Consider the following 16,126-nt stretch of genomic DNA (forward strand, 5'->3'; position numbering starts at 1 on the left):
AATGGTCGCTAGTCAATCTCAAGTCCGATTTTATTAGTCGTCACCGGAACTTAGCTAACAAGTGATACTGAACACGCTGAGCTGACAGCTTCCAACTACGCGATCACGCGAAAGAATAGAAAAACATTGGACTGTGACGTCGCTATCTATAAGTAATAGAATCCCCTTCGCATTACTACCAGACTCCTTTCTACTTATCTTCGGCATTACTGTCAGGTTATATCGTCTTAAATTTACACTCAAGTTTATTCAGTGATATCAACGAGGCACCACCTCATATTTGTTGGTCGGAGGCGTAAGTTAAAGGGGAGTAGAGGGGGGAATAATTTTTTTGCCATGCGAGTCGCATATACTTCACAAAAACACCCTTAATGAATAAAACCACTTATAACTCGTATTAGAATATACAGAGCACTGATTACTTGATTACTTGGCTTTGGATGTCATACACATAGAGATTTTCTCAGTGTGAATGCTGTAATAGTCTTACGAGTCGACTCACTCTGGCTTATACTCAGACTCGGGTGAGTAGGACTGGGTCCGGCTGAGTAGTATGCCGGTGAGGTTGAGCCCGAGTGAGTCCGGTCGAATTAAAGTTCAGCGAGTCCGACATATTCCGGCGGAGTAAAATCCTGGCGAGCCTGTGTGCGGGTGAGCCTTCAGAGCAGAGTAATTCCTTGAATGAGTCTGGATGGGTACCAATTTTCCGACTTATGCTGCCATTTGTAGATTGTGTAGAAGCAGTATTTTCCAAATTAAAATTCACAGCCCCGCCGCGGTGGTCTAATGACTAAGGTACTCGGCTGCTGACCCGCACGTCGCGGGATCGAATCTCGGCTGCGGTGGCTGCATTTCCGATGGAGGCGGAAATGTTGTAGGCCCGTGTACTCAGATTTGGGTGCACGTTAAAGAACCCCAGGTTGTCGAAATTTCCAAAGTCCTCCCCTACGGCGTCTCTCGTAATCATATGGTGGTTTTGGGACGTTAAACCCCACATATCAATCAATCAGAACCAAATACTATAGCGTAGCAGGTGGGCTAGAGTTCACAACAAACTCTGATTCTACAAGCTCAAAAATCACTCGTTACGGCCACTGTTATCTGCCATTGGCTGATTCAAGCATGGCGTGCTCGGTGGTTCAGCCTCCGCGAGAAGCCGCGACTTGTCCGCGCGTCCGAGTGCGATAGCACTGAAAAGCCGCTCTATTGAAAGTAAAAAAAGGAAGAAAGAAAAAGTGCTCAAGGGCATGAGGCCCAAGTGACGTATTTTTTTCCCCATGCCATCCCTCCCTGCTGAATTTTCCGCCACTTTCGTCACTCAGGACGGGAGAAGAAAGAATGCGATTGCAGCGTGCGCAAAATGTTAGTAACTTAGGGCAAGCATATTACTCCCACCTGGGACATCTAATATACAGTGTAACGAAAAATTGTAAGCGCATTTTTACCTGGCTGTTCCAGCGCGGTATACCCAAGGACTGCGTGCTAAATTTCGTTAACTCCTTGTTGTGCCACAACCCAGAAAGTACTGGTACAATCCGTAATAAAAAATTGGCCCCGTAACTGCATGGTAATCTGCAAATGTCGTCGAAAGACGATAGTCTTGTGTGTGGAGAGAGTGAACAAGACATTCATTTGATGTTCTGCGCATTAAAATCGGTGAATGGTATTCTGGAGGCGCGGCGTTAGAGTCCCTCGAGTGTGCAGTGGAGGTGAACAAGCGCATCAAGTCACGTCACGCGTGAGACATGAGCGCCATCTGGCAGTTTTTTTAGAAAACAAAGCACGTGGCTTTGAGACGGGTGTGCGCGCACGTCAAAATTTTTGCGTCGGAGGTCCCCAAGAAAGGCTATCGTCTTTAAAAACATTCAGCGTGGTAGAATCGTATTCAAACGACATCGTATTTAAACTCCCCTGCACTTACGAAAAACAAGTAGTATGTATCACTCTTTTCGGTTACTCCTGACTTGCCACACATACGACTCTCTTTAAAGAGGCACGTTAACTCTCTTGTGGGTCACACGACTCTCCTAATAGAGTACAATTACACCCCAAAGAGAGTTTACGTGTGTCTTTAAACGCAGTCGTATATACCTGGTCAGCCTAGTACCCCCCCCCCCCCTTTCCTAAAGAAGAGAGCCAAAAAACTCTTCTTTTTTTCTTAGAGTGTGGCAGTGAGCGCTGCCGTTGGGTCTCTTTGAAAATGTGCCAATACTTGCCAAAGTAAACACGCAAATTAGTTTTGGTGCCAAATTTGTAGACAAGTAGAAAAAAATCGCAAACATGAATAGAGCTAATATTATTCAATATTATTCAGTATGATAATATTCAATAATAATATTGAATAATATTCAATTATATGATTTCACATTGTCCAAAACGGAAGATGTCGAGCCCAATATTTTCCCTCCATGCCACAGGTGAGTTGCAAATAAATCACCAAGTACTGCAACTTCTAGTAAGCCTGCAGTGGGTTTGTCTAGAATGGATAGAATTCTTGCCAAAGTAATTGTGGCAGAATTCTACCTTGCCCAAAATGGCGGCCACCGTATACGGCCACCATCTTACGGTCGGCATGAAATCACTGCTTTGAAATAACATGTGGCAATGTGCGCCAAAGTTGCAGATAAATTAGCCCTCGCGCTGCCAATCGCTAGCTTTCTGATGAGCTCAGTTGGTATAGCCACCACCCCGCAAAAGGCGTAGCGTTGGTGCCGCATTCAATCACTGGAGCAGGCCGAATTTTTCGGCGCGTAAGAAGTTTTTTTTTTTTTCTGAGAAATTGTGGTTTTCCTCATTGCTTCGTGTTAAAAGCGGGTCGTTGTCTGTTTTTCCTTTCTTTTTATGCGGGCGTTGTTTTCCGAGTAAATTTTCAGCTTCCGGAGCTTCATGAAGTGTTCGAACGTGTCCGTTCTTAGAGGCAGTTTGCCACAATGACCGCAGGGCTCTGCCCGATGAGAAGTGGTGCTCACCCTGAAGTTTTCGCAGCCCGCGAAAGTGGAATGAGCCCAAGGAGGCACGGACCGCTTTTCCCCTCCCCTCGCTGTTTCGCGGTCACGTGACGTCACTTGACAAAAGTAGGTCGGGAGCACCGAGAAGCGGCCTTGGCGTCGTTTTGCCGCAGACGGTGTTTTCCCTTTCTTTGGAGCACGTGCCAAACAAACGGGGCGGCGCTGACCGCCAAATAGTTGCACAACGCATTCAGTATCGCGAAATTTTCTTCGCCAACACAGACGCGTGGATTTAGGCGCCAGTAAATACTTTTCTTTTTTATTTTTACAGATGCCACTTCAAGGAGGTCAAATTTGTTTTGCCGTAAATAAAATGACAAATGCAGACGTAATTACCTGCTGCATTTCCCATAAATAACGTTCGTATAAATATGCGCTCCGTCCTGTCTGTCGATTCTATCTTGTGCATTTCTTTTCACTAATTAGTTAATGCGCATGAATTAGCCGAACTCACCTTTCTAATAAATAACCTCTTTCTTAATGAATCACGTGGTATAACTTATCACACTCTCGAAGGTGCGTGGCCAATATCAGGATCGCGACCACGTGTCACACCAGCACTAGAAGCGTACATTCAAGCTGCGTCATGCCATGGAAACAGCTACTTGTTTGGCCTTCGCATACCGGTCTAAATTTATATCTACATACACACGTAACATGTCGAGCCGCATGTTGTGCACTGCTTTCTTTAGCCGTCCCGGTTTATTGCTGAGCAGGAGTTCAAGAGAAGACGTCCACATTGCATGCCAAGGCCACGTTATCTGAGCACGTATCGCATAACCTATGTCGTTAATTTAATTTTTTTTTCTTTCTCTCTCTCCGTAGTTATCTCGCCTTCTGACTTATTTTTTTTTCCTTCTATGTATTCCTATACCTTTACTTTCTCTCTCTCTCTCTCTCTCAGTACTCGCTGTCCCTTAATTTTCATCCTTCTCTCTCAAATCTGTCCTGTTCACGTGCACTTCCCTTTCCCAACTTCCTGACGTGCCTGGATAGCCGACTCGTTACGATGCTTTGATTGATATGTGTGGTTCAACATCCCGAAACCACCGTATGATTATGAAAGACGCCGTAGTGGAGGGCTCCGGAAACTTCGACCACCTGGGCCTCTCTAACGTGAACCCAAATGTGAGCAGACGGGCCTACAACATTTCCGCCTCCATCGGAAACGCAGCCGCCGCAGCCGGGATTCAATCCCGCGACCTGCGGGTCAGCAGCCCAGTACTTTGGCCACTAGACCACCTCAGTGGGGCCTCGTTACGATGCTCCCATTCGGATCGTGAGCACGCGGGTTCCCATCTCAACTGGTCAACAATTTTTTTTTTCGCTAAGAATTTCTCTCTTGGGCTATATTTAATTCTATTTCTTCATAATTTTCGATCTCTCCCTCTGTACTTGTTTTCTAGTCGATAAAAAGGTATTGCATTTCATGCCGGAGAAATCGGCAGTTATGGTGTGGGAACGAAGCAGAAGAGGATGAATGACGATGAAAAAAGGGACGAAGACAAAGCGTGCCGGTTTTAGATGATTGTGATTTCCTACCTATGACATGCGACCTACATCGAGAAAAAGTTAGGGGACCCTAAAGCTTCTTTTTAGTGTTTGAACGTGATAGCGATCTTCTTTTCCTAGTGCGTGCTTCAAACACTTAGTGCATGAAACCTTTTAGAACTTGCTATGCACCCATTACGTGGCCTTAAGGAACCAGACGCAGTAGCGTGTGTGCCTTCTGTAGAGGGTAACCGGCTTTAAACCACGAAGTCATTAGGGTAATTACAAGAAAGAGAACATGGTTATGCTGGCGTAACTGCACGGCACCAGGCAATGATTGAGGCGAATATTTCGCAAGTGATGGCAGATGGCGAAACTGATGGAGCGTGTTGTAGAGACTGTGTCCGAATGCTAGCGTCACAAGTGGGGCTGTTGCCACAAGTGGCTAGTGCTCCGCCAGTAGGTCACAGCCAAGGAAATGTTCCCTCACAAGTAGACAATGTTCAGAGGATACCCTCGAATGAGGGTCCTAGTTCCACCTTGTCTGCAAAGAGTGGCAGCTCTTCAGGCTCACAAATCTACCATGCATATTTACAGGAATGTGCAAGCATGTTGACCTGCGTGCACAGAAACGAAAGGGGCCTCCGCTAAAGGTTTCCGATACCTGTACTAGCTATAAGTTACAGAAAGTTCTATCTCAGGTCAAAAGTACAGCTAACATTTTGGAGGAGGCTGTAGCCTCTACGGTGCTTTTGTCACCGGAAGATAGATGAGAGTGCTGCAGTGGAACTGTTGATCCGTATTTGCTGCTTCTACTGATCTCAACGTTTTAATTTCTCAGATTCATCCAGATGTTATCATATTACAAGAAACTTGGTTATCTCCAGATAAATTCTTTAGTCTGCGTAAATACCGACCATTTCGGTTAGATCGTCCATCTAGAGGAGGTGTTTTACTCACTCGTCTGTCTAATAAATTCTGCCATAAAGCAAGGCTATCCTTTCAGCTAATGTCTACAGAAAGTAAAATATTAGCAGTAGAACTAACTCTTCCAGGAGGTCTCAAATTTTTTTTTTGGTTAATGCATATTTTCCTTTGGGTGTGCTAAATACTCAGTCACTAGATTCAGTTCTTCTAAACTGTGGAAAAACGGTTGTGCTAGCTGGAGATTTCAACTCTCATCATATATCATGGGGATTCAGAACGGACCAGAATGGAAAACATCTATGGGACTGGGCGGCATTGAACAATTTCACCTGTCACAATACTGTATCATTAACATTTTTACGGGGCCAGTCCCGTTCGGTGCTAGATCTTACGTTTTCGGGTCCAGGACTTTCGGTGTTCTCCTGGGAGACTGTTGACACTGGTTCGATTAGCGACCACATTCCCGTGATATTTGAGACCCACGGGTCACAGTATAATGCACAGTGTCTTGTTCGTTCGATTACTGATCACAATAGGTTTAAAATGAATTTGCAGTCAATTTTTACATTTTTAGCTGAAAATCCCAGCAGCACAGGTAAAATATGCAATATTTTTGACTCTGCTCGTCGGAGTTCAAAATACAATGAAGAAACGACCCTACAGCTAATATTTGGTGGAATGACGACTGCTCGACGGACTACAAACGCCGGAAAGCAGCGTGGAAGCAAATCATGCACAATCGGTCTCCTAGTAACTGGAACAACTACAAGGTAATTGCAGCGAGTTTCAAGCGTTCTGACGCGTAATAATGACGTTCATCATTTGGCATTCCTTTCAAAATCAAACGATAAAAGCGCATTGTTCCGGTATCTTAGATCTGTCAAATTAATCCCACGTTCTTTAAATGCAGACTCAGTAGTACATACTACTCAAGAAATCGAAGATTCCCTAGGTGAAATCGCGAGGTGTTTGGAGGCTAGATTTTCTACCTGCATTCATTCACCTCTTGTGAGGCAAGACACTCTCGAAAATACAGAAGATATATCATTGTCAGTCCTCTCGTCAGTTGTAGCACGTTTACCAGCGGCAGCACCAGGCCCTGATGGTATCACTACGAAAATGCTGAAAATCTTCTTGTATGTCGCTCTGAATGTGTTATTGGATACCGTAAATTATTCTATAAAACACTCTTGGATTCCTTCTTTGTGGGCGGTAGCTAAAGTGATACCCCTGCTTAAAGATAAGAACAAGGGACTTACTGTAGACAACATTCGACCAATTTTGTTAACATCCAATTTTGTAAAATTGATTGAGCTATGCTCGCATAGCTAATTTTGTTACTGTTAATAAACTATTAAGTCCCTGCCAAATTGGTTTTAGAACAGGAATGTCTATCTGGTGTGCTCACGTTGATTTGGAGAGCAGAATACAGATAGCACGGCTGCAGAAACAGTACGCAGCATTAGTTACACTAGATGTCTCTAAAGCCTACGATACACTGTAGAATACCCAATTTTACTAAGAAGGATGAGAGAGATTTGCTTGCCTGACTTTTTTATTGCGTGGACCACAGAGTTCTTGCTGGACAGGGAGTTTTACTGCGTACAGGGTGGGATATCAACAGAGAAATTCAGACAAGCACGAGGTGTTCCTCAAGGAGTAGATTTTTCTCCGCTACACTCTTTGATATCTCGCCTAGCTCCATTCCTCGTCATCAAAGAGTGAACACGTATGTTCACGCGTATGACATAGCATTTTTTGCATCTGCAAATTACATATAATCACTAATCACTTTATACATTTTTACACGGATACTTATCTACCTTGGAAGCTTGGCTATACAGCATTTGTTTAACTCTTAATGTACAGAAATGTGCAGTTCTAGCGTTCTCCCCGCAAGACAATGTAAATATATCACTCTCATTTCACCAAGCAGATATTACTCAAGTGCAAACACTCAAGTACCTCGGAATCATCTATAATGGAAAGCTCCACTGGAGGATGCATATTTAACATACGGTGACTAAAGTGTCACGTGCGTTAGTCCTACTTAGAAGGATTAGTAACAGTCGATGGGGCATGCGGACAGACGCCTTAATAATGATTTACCGGATGTACATACGCCCTGTACTGGAGTTTGGGTGTGCCTTATTTTCTGGCGTACCAGCATGGAAGATCCGTCCGTTCGTTCTAAGTGAGCGCCAAGCACTTCGCTGGTGCCTGTGGTTACCCAAATTTGTAGCAAACTCTGTTCTATATAAGGAATCACGAATTCCTCTTTACCTGTTAGGTTCAAATTATTAAATATTCCAACATTCCTAAGAGTCTATGACTTGTCTATAAGACGAGAAGATTATATGTTAATTAGTGATCCAGCTCTCTTTTTTAATATAACATGGCCTCGCTTTCATACCCCTCAGGTAATCTTTACCCAGAAACTTTTGAACCCGTTACAGATAAAGCTTAATGATATAGTGCCTATGAGTGGCAGGTTCAGTGAATTAGGCGTATCTTACGACGATATATTTTCTAACAATGCGAAATTACTACCTAGTAATCTTCTAAATGACATTTTTCAAGAGCACTTAAATCAAATTGGTTCTACGATTGTGATAGCAACTGATGCTTCGCAGAGGCCGCGGTGGCACTACTAAACTGGTCGTTTTCTGTTAGGCTTCCTGATTACACCGAAATATTTTTGGCCGAGTTCTTGCCTGTTATATTAGCCCTACGTAAAATTACTTTAACCATTGCTTCTGTGGCTGTAGTTACAGATTTATTGTCGTTGTGTTTGGCACTAACTGCTTCAACAGATTCGGATATTCTAAGATTACTGCGATTACTTGTTCCTCATCATTTGCGAAACCTGCGATTAATTTGGAGGCCGGGACACAAAGGAATTGTGCTCAATGAAGTTGCGGACTCTGGCGAAATCTTCTCTGACAGGTCCAGTTCTCTCTCTTCTTCCTGTTACGGCGTTTGTTGCTGCGGCAAGGTTGAGAAAGTATGCATTATCTGTGTTTACTCAAATTCTCGATTCATCACCAGACTTTTTGCACCCTTGGAGCAGAAAATGGTGTGCAGCAAGACGAGCTGAAGTTTAAATAACCAGAATGCGTTGTAGAATTGCAAATATAAATTTTTACATGCACATAGTGGGTTTGGCGGTCTCCCTTTATTGCTCATAATGTTTCCACATATGTAATTTAGGTATGTGCACCTGAGTAGCGGGGAACAGGGTGGTGGCAGAAGAGGACGTTCGGTTGGTGGCACGAGCTCGCTGGTGCGCGTTCACTGCTGTATACCGTCGAGTCGACCGTTACGTCGGCTCTGAATAAACCCCTCTCGTAGACGTAACAGAGTGGTGTAATGAACTCGAAACTATCGAACACTTCTTGTTGAGCTGCCGACGTTTTTCCTTACACAGAAAACGTATCGAAATTATATTGCGGCAATGTGGTCTACCGGTTACGTCGGTAGTTCTCTATCATTTGGGGCCTTTGCGCTGAGGCACTCGGACAGGAATATTTTCAAAGCTGTCGAAAAGTTTATATGCGACTCGAATAGGTTTGGTAGTGTATCAACTACTAAGAATTCTTTATTCAGCCTTCCTAGTCAAAAGATCTTTAGTTTCTGGGAGATTACACTATATAGCGCGACTTAAAATTACAAATATTCATAATTAACGTTACATAAAAAATCATCTAATAATTAGTTTAGCTCTTACTAAATATTATTCATAAATTAAGGTCACTGCCACCGCTCCCTTCGCAACGCATGTTGCGAAGGGGCAGAGACAAACTACGAGGCCAATTGCTGCTGCCACCACCGCGCGAGGGCAGGGCCCGGCCTCCACCACGGCTGCAGTCACTGTAGCCGATCGGCAGCGTCAGCTTCGCTGCCACTGGGAGGCGGCTCTCACAAGCGACGAGCTGGCCGACCAGATTTGGGCCGTCCGGCAAGCTGAAGATGCCGCCCGGGTGCAAGGACTTCGAGCGATCACCTGAGGCACCGCCATCATAATCGAAGGAGAATTGGAAGGGACAGGGGTTAATCCCCTCTTCACCCACCTCGCCCGGTAAAACTGCCGGACTTTATTTAAAACCTATTCATTCAAATTCAGTGTGTATGATCCGCCCGACTCATGGCATATCCCTCAGAGTGGGTAGGTGCCAATGATCAAATCATCATCATCATCATCATCATCATCATCATCATCATCATCATCATCACATGTTCTGACGCCCGATTGCAATGGGCGCTTGTTCCTCACATTACTACGGCAAGATTTCATGTTGTCTTGAGAATCATGTATACAGGACGCGTCTGTTTGTAAAGCATGCCTCGCTTTCACTACATTTCCAAGCAGGGGAAGTTATGTTCAATATGTTCACCAGCAAACGCGTGGCCCTTGCATCGCAAGGAATGGTGTTCTCGCGATGCAACGGCCACGCGTTTGCTAGTGAACATATTGAATATACCTTCCCCTTTCAACTTTGTACAAATGACGGTGCGCCTAAAAGACTTTTGTGGCCAACTACAATTTCAGCTGGACTGGTATACTGAGTTCGTGAAGTGTGCTGCTCAAATACCCATTTAGACATTGTGTTGCATGAGATTTCCTTTACAATGTCCATTGTACATTTGTCGTATTGACTTTATGTATGTTGTACGCTATGTGTATACGTTAGCCACATTTGTATCAAATATCATCTAAGGAAAAAAAAACGCGTGGCCGTGTTGTGCACTCTAAAACGTTTTGCGAAGGAACTACGCCGTTACCCCCGAAAAGGGCTATTTGCTCCTCCTAAAGACGGAATGCGCGCAAAAAATTGCCCACGGCACGGCAAACAAGGCCAGTTTCCTCCTCGTGGAGTAAGGGGCTCTTTTTGGGAGTAACTGAAGGAATTTTTGCGCCGGGTGCACACGTCCCACTGGTGTCTACACAAGCCTGTTTCCTATCAGACGGTGCCGTCACATGGTGTGGCGTAGTGGTTAGTGTACGCGCATGCTGACCAAATGGTAGTGAGTTCGGATCTCGTGGGTTTAAACGCTGCAAGTTTTCCGAAATTTGTACCTGAATGTGACTATTGTACATCTAACCAAATACCTGCTGCACTTGCAAAGGCTGGTTACGGCAACCAAAACCAGATTTTTTTTGCGCAAAATAACTGTTTCTGCTTTTAGGAGTCACTGAGGGAGCGCGTTTTTCTCTTTCGCAGTTACTCCCAAAATGGTGCAGTGGGTGTGGCAGGTTAGTTACTCCTCTAAAGGAGCAACATCAAAACGCCTATTCCTCCTTTACCTTTTAAAGTGCAGAACGTCCCTTGCTACGCCAACGACGGGGGTTCGAGCCCCACTCAAACCCAGGATTTTTTTTTTGTTTCTTTATTTGCATCGTACTCAATAGTTCGGCAACGCATAGGATGATTTTTCGCTCACAACCAACGACACTGACGCCGGGATTTCTGCGAAACCAGCTCTTTGACGCTATCGCGCGTTAAAAGAGCTAAGTAACTGCTGTACAAATATTACGTTTCTCATAATAGCTTCGACACCGCCTGGACGGTGGCATCGTCTGCTACGACCACCGATATGGAATCCACATAGCTGACTGCACTTCACTCGCATAAGGTAAAAAAACCCTCTTGCGTCAATTTGAAACTAAGCCCTATATGGGTGGTCTTTGGCGTGTGCTTGACGCATGTAAACATATTGTTGCTGCAATAAATGCTTGCAACGTCTACTGGTAACACTGGCGTCCACTGGTGACTACACTGGATAATCTATGGTCTGATAGAACGTCAGCACGTACTTTAGAACAAAGACGGCGGTATGATCAAAATGAATTGCGCTTTACAGTGTGGCGTGTGGATATCAGACTTAACGTTTCTCGCCGTACTTCTCCAGGGTCAAGCAACGCTTGAACATAGGTTGCTGTATCACAGAAACATAAAGGTAATGTTTATCGGACTGCTGTTAAAGTGGAGTCAATATTGGAACCACAGTTGACGTTAACCCTGCATGACGTGTGTGACATAGGTTTACGTACGTACACTCCAAGAAGTAAAGAAGAAAGGGGATATCGAGGTTGCTTTTTTAAGGGAGTAACGCCGGCTCTTTCAGCGCGTGCTGGAGGCTGCAGTATACAAAGGGATTCCCGCCGACCTCCTTCGTAGCAGCGCAACCATGTGTTTGTACTGGCCTCCTCTTCTCACCACATAACCGGCCCCAGCCTCTCCTCCATTTTAGAGATAAGTGTGAAGTTAATCCCCCCCCCCCCCCCCCTTCCCGATACTCTTCAAAGGAGCAACAGTTACTAAAATAAAAACAATTCTTGGTTGGCTTAAGCAGAATTTCGCAGTTTGTGCAGGCATGTGATCCGATGTAGAGCCTCCCATGTTTTTAGCCTGAACGCGTGAGAATCGACTACCGAATCAATAAAGGCCTATTCCCGGCCAATGTCTGCACTCGCCGTTTCTGGGTAGATATATACTGCCAGTCACCTGTGGCGCATACTCAAGCACCACGCGGCCCGTGGAATACGGGTATGTGCCACACGTATCTAGAGGAAAGGGTCTGACGATGTACGCAACAGCATTTTTACGTTGTTCATGTCGTGACCAGACAGTCATATTCCTCCAACTCTCCTAACCTCCCATACCAACTTCGGTCTACAACAAATCAAAGTGGCGATCACGGGAGCACCCAGACGTAGACATACATACATACATACATACATACATACATACATACATACATACATACATACATACATACATACATACATACATACATACATACATACATACATACATACATACATACATACATACATACATACATACATACATACATACATACATACATACATACATAGATAGATAGATAGATAGATAGATAGATAGATAGATAGATAGATAGATAGATAGATAGATAGATAGATAGATAGATAGATAGATAGATAGATAGATAGATAGATAGATAGATAGATAGATAGATAGATAGATAGATAGATAGATAGATAGATAGATAGATTTTACTAATTTATTTCTTGTTACATTGAACACCTTATATATGCCTTAAAATGACGAGAATGGCACATGTGTTGCTCAATACTAATTATGACCTGTGCGTGAGGTGATCATATTAAAGTAGTACAGGCAGGATTTGAGGACATCACAAAAAGAACATTTTTCGTTTTCTCGGTATATAGTGTCAATGGTATCCACACACAGTAGTCAGACAACACGTATAATATACATTACATTCATACAAAATATTACATTGCTCGGCATCTGCAAGGCAGTCCCACTGCGATGGACATCATCCCAAACGCTTCAACACAGTTTCTTCGCATTTGGGAGCTCTCAGTCTTCGATGAGGCCTAAGTTACAGAAATCAATATCAAGGTCAATAGACGACAATTCACTGATCGTTCTTCACGTGCACCACTAGTGCATGGCACACTTGCAGCAAATACTTCGCGTGCGACGTCCCATTGCTATGACACGTCACTGAGACGCCACGTTCTTGATGTCGAAACCAAAAATGTATGTATAAGATAGTAGTAATAACCATAGATTCGGAGCATTCCCAGCCACCACAAAACTTGTTTAAGGTTCCTCTAAACCAGCGTTTTTGTTTACAGCAACAAACCGAAAAAATGTTAATTTTTGTCAGCACTCATTAACAGCGTAAAGTAATAAACAATGCCTCATTCGTGTCCTTCTAAAGCCAAGGACTGGTAGGCAAGTGCTTTCTAAAATAGTGACAGTCGTAGCGAGAGCTTCTCACTAGTAGTCATGCTGTGGTCGAAAAGGTTCGTAGACTTCTCTAATCATGCAGATGCGATTACAGTGTATTTGAGACGTTGTCAAGCCTGGGGATTTGGATTTGTTAAAAATCAATTACAGTATACTTACAATCGTCTATCAATCAGCAACTTATGTGGTATATGTATGCGTCCTTCCAAGGACTCGCTGAGCTGAGAATCGGCAAGCATATTTTTTAAAGGTACTCGAATTTTTTTTATTTTTAAAGGTACTACTTATTTTTTAAATGTACTACTAACTTGTAGAAACTAACCGCCATGGAAGCTTGACCGCTAAGTCATCAGACTGCAAGCTGGATGACGCAGGTGGGAATCCCGGCCAACTCCTGATGGGTAAGGAACGTGATATCTGCAATGTACTTGGACTTACGAGTACCTTAATCAATCATAAGTGCTTAGAAATTTATTCAGAGGGCACCACTACTGTGTTACCCATAATAATACCCTGGTTTGGCCACACATGCCCCATCGTTTATTACTGTATATGGAAATGAAGGCGGACAATGATCCCGCATGTAATGTGCAACTTTCCGTGTGACGAAGTGTAACAGCAGTCATTAAAGCACTTATATTTTTCTGAGACCGGCCGGGTTGCACTTTTTTTTTTCGCTCTGTGGCTTTCTTGGCAGCCTTCCTTTTATTGTTTGCGCAGCTGGCGTCACCATGGCTGTAAAGAAGAGGACGATTTGCCTTTTCCGCTGCCTTTTAGCAGAATGTGTGGAACAATGCTTTCTTTTGGTGACGTCACATGATGACACGCGACCATGAGGAACCGGTCCGTCGTGTGTGCGTGTAATTTCGTGCGACTTTTTCGCGCGTTTGCTTCCTTTGCCGTCATGGCCACCCTTTGTGGTCTCTCCAGCTTTATTCAATACAGTTGTTAACCAGAGCTGCCACTCTTTGCGCACTTCGCAGTGAGCTTCAAATGTAGTCGTTCGAGAGTGGGGCTTCTCTAGAAGTGCGACACCGGTGGAATTTGGAGTAAAATTATGCTCAACGCCGTTCCTAGGTAAGTATTCGTTCTTTCAACCATTCATAGACCATGGTGGAGTTTTTGTTGTTGTTAATAGTTTCAAATTTGTAGTCTACGATTCTGAAATTTCCTATTTTTCGTGTCATAAAGCTTCGCCCCTGAAACAGCGACATCAGCGAATAATAGGAAGGTGTTTCCTTTCAGAGCGCGAAGAACGGGATCAGTCATGGGGTCCAACGTAGCGGCAGCGTTGTAAAGGCCGCAGGGGATCGTTTTTGAACTAGTCCAGCTTTGACGCCGCACGCAGAAGCATTACTTAATGAAATACCCAGCAGTTAATTATGCAACTTGTATTAGGCGCTTCGAAAAGGCATCAGTCGGAATCCCACGCTGACGACCTGTGCAGTGAAGACGAAGCAACGGGAAACATCGCACGACTTTGCGATGGTCAGCACTAAAATATGCTTCTCACTTAAAACAAATTGCTGTTTTCAAGCTTTCTGCATTCATTACCAACAAAATGTACTAAACAGTGATGCCTAAGCAATACCTTTACTTGAACCACTGGACGGCGAAAATGAGCCACAATACAAGTAAAAGGTATAATATGTATCACCAGCTTTGACGACCGTATACTTTGACAACCGTATAAAGACTCCAAATCAACACGTGTAATGAGAGATTCCCAGAGCTCGGAACACTAGCGCAATATGAAATGATAACACAGAGCTGAATAAGCCATACACATTTTCAGTAAAGCAGGTCAGCATTTTTAATGTAACAATTCACTTTTAAGGTACCGATTCCTATTATGGAAGAGTGAACCATGCTTTTACAAAGAAATCTGTTTATGGCAAGGCGAAATAAAAAAACCATTCGCCACATGCATCAAAGATTATTTTTTTATTGGCTGCGCAGTCAGTTAAGTCGTTCTCTCTCAAGCACGCTGTCATTGGCTGCGCCGTCAGTTAAGTCGTTCTCTCCCAAGCACGCTGTCATTGGCTGCGCCGTCAGTTAAGTCGTTCTCTCTCAAGCACGCTGTCATTGGCTGCGCAGTCAGTTAAGTCGTTCTCTCTCAAACACGCTGTCATTGGCTGCGCAGTCAGTTAAGTCGTTCTCTCCCAAGCACGCTGTCATTGGCTGCGCCGTCAGTTAAGTCGTTCTCTCCCAAGCACGCTGTCATTGGCTGCGCAGTCAGTTAAGTCGTTCTCTCCCAAGCACGCTGTCATTGGCTGCGCCGTCAGTTAAGTCGTTCTCTCTCAAGCACGCTGTCATTGGCTGCGCAGTCAGTTAAGTCGTTCTCTCCAAACACGCTGTCATTGGCTGCGCCGTCAGTTAAGTCGTTCTCTCTCAAGCACGCTGTCATTGGCTGCGCCGTCAGTTAAGTCGTTCTCTCTCAAGCACGCTGTCATTGGCTGCGCAGTCAGTTAAGTCGTTCTCTCCCAAGCACGCTGTCATTGGCTGCGCCGTCAGTTAAGTCGTTCTCTCTCAAGCACGCTGTCATTGGCTGCGCCGTCAGTTAAGTCGTTCTCTCCCAAGCACGCTGTCATTGGCTGCGCCGTCAGTTAAGTCGTTCTCTCTCAAGCACGCTGTCATTGGCTGCGCCGTCAGTTAAGTCGTTCTCTCTCAAGCACGCTGTCATTGGCTGCGCAGTCAGTTAAGTCGTTCTCTCCCAAGCACGCTGTCATTGGCTGCGCCGTCAGTTAAGTCATTCTCTCTCAAGCACGCTGTCATTGGCTGCGCCGTCAGTTAAGTCGTTCTCTCTCAAGCACGCTGTCATTGGCTGCGCAGTCAGTTAAGTCGTTCTCTCCCAAGCACGCTGTCATTGGCTGCGCCGTCAGTTAAGTCGTTCTCTCTCAAGCACGCTGTCATTGGCTGCGCCGTCAGTTAAGT

General features: G+C 44.5%; 1 protein-coding gene across 1 annotated transcript in view; it reads left to right on the forward strand.

Moving 5' to 3' along the window:
- The first annotated feature begins 14,083 nt into the window (after nt 1-14,083).
- The window catches only part of LOC142813824 (retinol dehydrogenase 12-like), a 31,354-nt gene continuing 29,311 nt past the window's right edge, over nt 14,084-16,126 (forward strand). Inside the window, exon 1 of the mRNA XM_075891760.1 lies at nt 14,084-14,269. The gene's annotated coding sequence lies outside the window, so the exon portion shown is untranslated. The remainder of the gene's footprint in view (nt 14,270-16,126) is intronic.

Source organism: Rhipicephalus microplus, chromosome 1 (assembly GCF_043290135.1).
Source record: "Rhipicephalus microplus isolate Deutch F79 chromosome 1, USDA_Rmic, whole genome shotgun sequence".
NCBI lineage: Eukaryota > Metazoa > Arthropoda > Arachnida > Ixodida > Ixodidae > Rhipicephalus > Rhipicephalus microplus.